General features: G+C 36.1%; 1 pseudogene; it reads left to right on the top strand.

Annotated features, from left to right (window-relative positions):
• The first annotated feature begins 1,970 nt into the window (after nucleotides 1-1,970).
• Nucleotides 1,971-4,844, top strand: LOC101702211 (kinesin-associated protein 3 pseudogene; annotated as a pseudogene).
• Nucleotides 4,845-5,991: the final 1,147 nt, after the last annotated feature.

Genomic DNA, 5,991 nt, shown 5'->3' with positions numbered 1-5,991 from the left:
TGCAACGTTCAATTATTATAGCTGATAGATGCAGGGGGCTTCAGAGCTATCAAATAACAGGGTAAAAAGGTCATCACTTTTGCAAATTTGAAATGAACAAATACAAAATGTGAGGATTAGAAAAGATACAGAGATTGATTAGATCCAATCATTTCATTTCAGAGGGTAAAAGGAGCAAGCCTTCAGAAGTCACTCTGTCCTGAACAATTCCTCTCTCTTAGTCACACTCTAGCTTAGCTGATAACTGCAGAGAGTCAATTATTTGAAAGCATCGGATAAAGTAAACTCCCCAAATTACACATACACAACTTGATGTTTTATTTAAAAACATATAAATATACATTCATTTGCCAATCTTTCTGTCCACAGCCAAAGTATTTCTTTGAATACATAAATACATAGATTATTTAGTTTTCTTTCCTGAACAAAATATAAACACAACACATCATCTAAGATTTACAGTTTTGATTTCTTTAAAGTAAGGCAAAAGGCTATGTGCTAAAGAATCAAAGCATCTTTCCATGTTTTTATGGGTTTTTTTAATTCTCTGAGTACTCTTACATCTAATTCAATAGCAGTTTTCATCTTTCTCTGCTCCTTTTTATCAATAATTTTCCAATCATTCAACTTGTTTTTCAGAGAACCAATAACCCCTCGCCAGCATTTGTTATTTCCTCTTTCTTTTTGAATAGCCATTCTTACAGGGGTTGTTGTTTTGATTTGCATTTCTTTGATGGCTAATGATATTGAGCATTTTTTCCTGTATGTATTGGCCATCTGTATTTCTCCTTTTGAAAAGTTTCTATTCAGATCATTTGTCCAACTGTTCACATTTTTAAAATTTGCTTTTCCCGCGTGGTTTTTATAATGCTTAGCATAACTCTCCTATGGTCCAACTGAGAGGCTTTCTTCCCATGTGACCTGTGAATATAAAGTAACAGAAGTCTACACAGAGTAGTTACCAGAAACTTACTGATAAACACAAGGAGATTTTTTTTTTAAGTAGCCATTTGCACTACAGATTTCTCACTGTGGATTCATTTAGATTTTTTATGCTTTTCATCTTTTTTTAGATGAACACTGTAAATAGCATAGTCAAGCTTTCTTCTGACAAGATTAGGCCCCTCTCAATACTTCTGCTTTATTGAAACACAATACTAAAACTGATGACTTGAAAACTATAATGTCTCTGTGTGAACAACATATGCCCCTGCAACGATAACTCCATTCCTTCTAAAAATTCCCCAATCACTTCTCTTATAACTGGCAAACAGAAAGCACGCTGTGCTACCCCTGCAGCAGCAACAAATCCAAAAGGAGTCAGCAGATGGCACTTATCCTCCTGACTCCTAAAATCCATATGCACCTTTGAATTTCTCAGCTTCAAGGCAATATTGGGAAATGGTATGTTTACAACAACAAGGGAAACAAGATACCAGAGCGTGTCAGGATAGAGAGGTAGATGCTCCACCAAGTGACTCCTGATGGGTAACTTGGCCTAAGGACAAAAGACCAGCCTTTAGAAGAGTGTCATCACAGTCCTGTAAACATGAATTTGGCGATTTGAAATCTAAGCAGAAAGCAGTCTCTCCAACAATATGCTTTTTTTCATGTTAACAACAATTTAACTTGAAAAAACTCATACATTTTGAAATTGTATCAAATAACTCTAGAAACTCGGTTTGGATATGCAATGAATGACAAATTTTAGGGAACACAGTAGGTAAATTTCTGGATTCTTCTTTAAGACAGTTGATGAAAGGGAAGACCTGTTAGGACTTGCCCAAGATCCACAGGGCACCTCAGGAGGACACTGCAGAGGCCCCAGCTGTTGGGGACATTGCTGCGGGAGGAGCCATAGCCTCACCATGGTCTCTGCTGCCCTGCCCTTGCTGGCCTCAGGAGTGTGGTCACCTTGGGTGAGGGTATTTGATCAGCATCCTCGGAAGTAACTGGTGGGCTGTGCCATACAAGGGGAGGATGCTGGATACCCCAAAAGGATATTTAAAGAAGTAGTGTTCATGTACAGCCATCAGAAAAAGCACTTATTGTTCAATATGAAATGGAAGTTACCATTCTTGGGAAAATGGGCCATCCCAAGTTGGGAGAGCTATAGGAATGTAAAAAAGAAATTGTTCGCCTTGAGGGTCTCAATGCCAACACAAATATAACTCTCCTGGCATGGAAGGTGGTTGAGGAATATAAACTTATTCATCCTTCAAAAGGAAATGCAATAGAACAGCTGTTGTACTATTTGCAGAACTGCTGTGATTTATTGTCAGGAAAAGAAACCTAAAGATCCACTTCCTTTTGAAGGAACAGAGATTGACAAAGTTCCAGCATTAACGGCATGGATAAATACATTGAGTTATGGTATGAAGATATTCCTGACAAGGTTCAGGGTTCTGTTTTAATCCCGCAGCTTGCTGAGAATTCTGATAACATGGAAGAACTACTGTTGAATGAAAATACCCTCTGTGCACTAGCACGAGTCCTAAGTGAAGACTGGAAGTAAAGACTTGGTTTGCTACAAACATAATTTAGATTTTTTTTTGCTTTTCTGGATTTTCTAAGTTTCATGGAGCAGTCACTCATTATAACATTGGATCTCATTGATGGTGACTTTAAAAGACAAGCTTTTTGGCAAGAAGGACTTTCTAAGAAGAATAAAGCTGTTGATAAAGACCTTGGAAAACCAAACCTTGAAAAAGGATTATGAAAAAATCTAAAAATTACCGGGAGCTTGTTGTAAAACAGTAACAGCTATTGCAAGCTGCTCTTTATTTGCTTCTGAATCTGGCTGAGGGTACTTATACAGAACTGAAGATGAGGAATAAGAATACAGCTCACACGTTGGTGAAGGCTCTTAAGTTTCTTATTTGAGTTGCAATGTTTTTAATGTATTTCAGCATTTTTATGGAGAATAAAAATGTTATGGTGATGATGGATATTGTTGAAAAACTGGGAAAACTGACACCATGTGAGCATGAAACTTTACTGAATATCACTCTCCGGCTTTTACTAAACCTGTCCTGTGACACAGGACTGAGGAATAAGACGGATAAGTTGGACTTCTTCCAAAACTCACTGCACTCCTAGGCAACAAAAATTACAAACAAATAGCGATATGTATACTTTACTACATGAGTATGGATAATTGCTTTCAGACACTGTCTACATACACTGACTGTACACCGCCCTAAATAAATATGCTCTTCGAATATTCACAAGAACACATGGATTTGGAACTCATTTCTCTCTCACTGTATTAATCTTGCTGCTAACAAGAGGAATGGACAGCTGATCTGTGAAAGAAATGGGCTGAAGCTGCCCTAGAAAAGAACTCCGAAGTTCGAGGATCCATTGCTAATGAAGTTGATGAATAACATTTCCCAGTATGATGGAACAACTGAAAATGTGTTTATTGGATTATACTGGGGACATTGCAGCCCAAATTCCTGCTGATGAAGAGGAGGAGTTTGTGATAAAATGTTTGAGAACTCTGGCAGATCTGACCATCCCAGACTTGGACTGGGAATTGGTTCTTAAGGAGTACAAGTTGGTTTCATACCTCAAGGATAAATGAAAACCACATGCTGCAGAAAATGACCTTGTTTTGGAAGTGGTTATAATGTATGGAACTGTATCTATGGATGACTCTTGTCCTCCATCGCTAACTAAATCTGGGATAATCCCTGCCTTTATTGAATTACCAAATTCTCAACAAGAAGATGATGAATTTTTGTGTCAGTCATTTATATCTTCTACCCAGATGTCATAATCAAGGAAATACAGGCTCTGGCATATCTCACAGACCTGATGCATGACAAAAATAATGAAATCTGAAAAGTCAGTGATAATACACTAGATATTATAGTGGAACATGATGATGACTGAGCTAAAAAAATTCAGAAGGAAAAGTTTTTCTGGCATAACTCTCAGTGGCTGGAGATAGTAGAGTCATAAGATGGATAAGAGTGAGCAGTACTTGTATGGTGATGATTGATTTGAGCCATATATCCATGAAGGAGGTACCCTCAAAAGACCTACCCTTTTCTATAGCTCATGTGGATTAATTGCCACTGAAAGAGCTGTAAGTCCAGATTTCTTCAATGACTATCGCCTTCAGAACTGAGATAAAGTTTTACCGCGTTCGTTTCCTGGCAGCCTTGGAATAGCTGACTTTGGCCAACCAATTGATATTATTGGATGCTCTGCCACAGGTTAAGGATTCTACCCTGATGAACCTTACTTTACCATGGCTATGAGTCTCGATAAAATCATCCCTTTCTGAGTATAATCACAGTTTAGAAGAAATTTGTGTGGGTTGGGTTAACTTTGACTTTGGCCTAATAATGCATGTTAATGTTATTGTGGGTCTGTGCTTCTTATTTTTCTATTATTTGCTGGAGATTAATTCCGGCCTCTTCTGTCCTCGGTTGAGTACAGTTGGTGCTAACGCTGTTCACTCATCCAAACCACATCTTGATGCTGAATAACATTTCCCATGAGACTCAAAAGTGAATGCGGAAATGCTATTAGACTGGAAAACACACGCTACATTATACACATAAAGTGGCAGTTCTGACCCTGGGAAACAGAGTGGGTTTCTGTTTGAGAAATCTGAACCTGGGATTCTGTCTTTTCTCTTTTTTCCTTTTTTGTTCCCTCTCTGTATCTCTTTTCAAAAGTACGCAAGGAAGATCTTGAAGTCATGTCATAAGTCTTAAATGATGATAGGTAATTCAATGTCTGTTCCCTTAATACTTCAATTTTAGTTTATATTTTATGAACTTGGGACCAATTTAAAATGAAAGATTATAAACGATTTATTGTTCTCTATATTCCTCTAAATGTAAGTTAAAGGGAAAGGAATCAAGACTTCATACTTGGTTTTATGATAAACAAGGAAAATAAACAAAGATTCTATCTTGTAATCTATATCCTTCTCTCTTTGTTCTTTTGTTATTGTTTATAAGTCTATAGCATTAACTAACAGGAAAACAGGTACTTAGTATAGCTTAAAGTATTAAAGGAAATACTGTTATGACTTCTATAAGAAAAAAAGTACTAACTAATAACCTCTAGGGAAAATTTTAAGTGATTAGTCTATTTATAGTTATAAAGCAAAGACTAAGAAAATTATTATTATAATTGAGCATGGCCAATGCATCTAACAGTGCACTTGATTTAATGTAATTGTTTTGTATGTTCTATATATTTTCTCTGCTTGTTAATCTGTTTTTAACAACTGGTTAAAGTACTTGCAATTTCTTCAATTAAAAAAATTGAAATAAAAAAATTGCCCCAAACTCTAGAAGACAGAAAGGCCCCTCGGTTCATTTAACCAACACTTTTAGATGTCTACTATATACTAGGCTCTCTACTTTGTTAGTAGAAGTACAAAGAGAGAAAACAATGCCAGCTAGTTTTTTCTTTTAAATAATACCCTATTCTTGCCTATAAGTGTATAATAACATGCACTTTAAAACATGATTTGAATGCTATAACATCCTATGCATTATACTGTACTCTTTAGTTTCTCTAACAATCCTAGAAAGCAGGTGGTATTTTCATATCTGTTTAATATATGAGACTTAAAGAATTGTCTAAGCATACAAAATTAGCAAGCCTCAGATTCTAGATTTGAGTTTTAATAATATTAAACCTGAAACTTCCTGAACAAGTACTATTCAATGTCACCTCCAAAATAGCCTGGCACTCAAAAAAGTTTCAATATACTAAGCAAAAGACAAGTAGAATTTGGCTAGGTAGAAAAAAAACAAGAAAGAAAATATTAGACAAAACCAGTAGTAAATGTTTCAAATATCAGTCTTATGCAGGATTTTTTACTAGGACGTGAATGGAGCACATACTAGAACTGCCTGAATAACAGATAAATCAAAAAGTTCAATAAAGGACACATAGAGTGCATGTTTAAAGAGAAAATAAAAAGCTCACCTGATTTCTAAGCACCTAAGTAAATATCTT

This window comes from Heterocephalus glaber, unplaced genomic scaffold, assembly GCF_053883595.1.
Source record: "Heterocephalus glaber isolate CG9 unplaced genomic scaffold, H.glaber_assembly_v1.0 deba00000594, whole genome shotgun sequence".
Taxonomy (NCBI): domain Eukaryota; kingdom Metazoa; phylum Chordata; class Mammalia; order Rodentia; family Bathyergidae; genus Heterocephalus; species Heterocephalus glaber.
The sequence above is the reverse complement of the archived record's forward strand: the minus strand, read 5'-3'. Positions and strand labels throughout refer to the sequence as shown.